The following is a 1,238-nucleotide window of genomic DNA, read 5'->3' as shown; positions in this document are numbered from 1 at the left end:
GTGTGTGTGTGTGTGTGTGTGTGTATGTGTGAGAGAGAGAGATGCAGTAGTGTGTCTGTGTCCACGCGCCGGATCATAGCACAAGGGCAGGACATGCGTGAACCCGTGCGCACGCGCCCATGCTCGCGAACCGAAAGCCCGCACACACACACAGACTTTTCTTGTGATACAGATACACATGAACAGATACACACTCAGGTTTAACAGTACATGTAATGAACGATCAGTAGAAACCAGTAGAAAGACAATAGACACCAGTAGACAGACAGAAGAAACCAGTAGACAGCCAGTAGAAAGAGGTAGACAGACAGTAGAAACAGGTAGACAGTCAGTAGAAACCAGTAGACAGACAGAATAAACCAGTAGAGAAGTCAGTAGAAACCAGTAGACAGACAGTAGAAACCAGTAGACAGCCAGTAGACAGCAGTAGACAGCCAGTATAAACAAGCAGACAGTCAGTAGAAACCAGTAGACAGACAGAATAAACCAGTAGAGAAGTCAGTAGAAACCAGTAGACAGACAGTAGAAACCAGTAGACAGCCAGTAGACAGCAGTAGACAGCCAGTAGAAACCAGTAGACAGACAGAATAAACCAGTAGACAGTCAGTAGAAACCAGTAGACAGACAGAATAAACCAGTAGACAGTCAGTAGAAACCAGTAGACAGACAGTAGAAACCAGTAGACAGACAGTAGAAACAAGCAGACAGCCAGTAGAAACCAATAGAGAGTCAGTAGAAACCAGTAGACAGACAGTAGAAACCAGTAGACAGTCAGTAGAAACCAGTAGACAGACAGTAGACAGCCAGTAGACAGCCAGTAGAAAACAGTAGACAGCCATATGTACTAGAAGTAGTTGTATAAGAAGTAGTAGTAGCAGTACTGCATTAACAGTATTTGTAGATGCAGTAGTACATGTCTAAGTACAGTTATTTTAGCAGTTGCAAAAGTACTGATAGTTATGATATAGGTAGTACAAGTATTGGTGGTAGTAGTAGCAGTAATAGTAGAGTACGGTACTATCATTATAGTATTATCAGGATTATTATTATTACTTCTAATACATTATTATGAGTAGTAATATGTGTACAAACAATGATAGTATTTGTAGAGGCAGTAGTACATGTATTGAAGAACAGTTGTAGTAGTTGCATTATTAGAAGTACTGACTGAAGTTGTGATAGAGGTAGTAAACGTATTGGTAGTAGAGTTTAAGAAGAAGTGCTAGCAGTAGTAATAG

This window comes from Anarhichas minor, unplaced genomic scaffold, assembly GCF_050575085.1.
Source record: "Anarhichas minor isolate MPS153535 unplaced genomic scaffold, ASM5057508v1 ptg000016l, whole genome shotgun sequence".
Lineage (NCBI taxonomy): Eukaryota > Metazoa > Chordata > Actinopteri > Perciformes > Anarhichadidae > Anarhichas > Anarhichas minor.
This window is presented reverse-complemented; position numbering follows the sequence as displayed.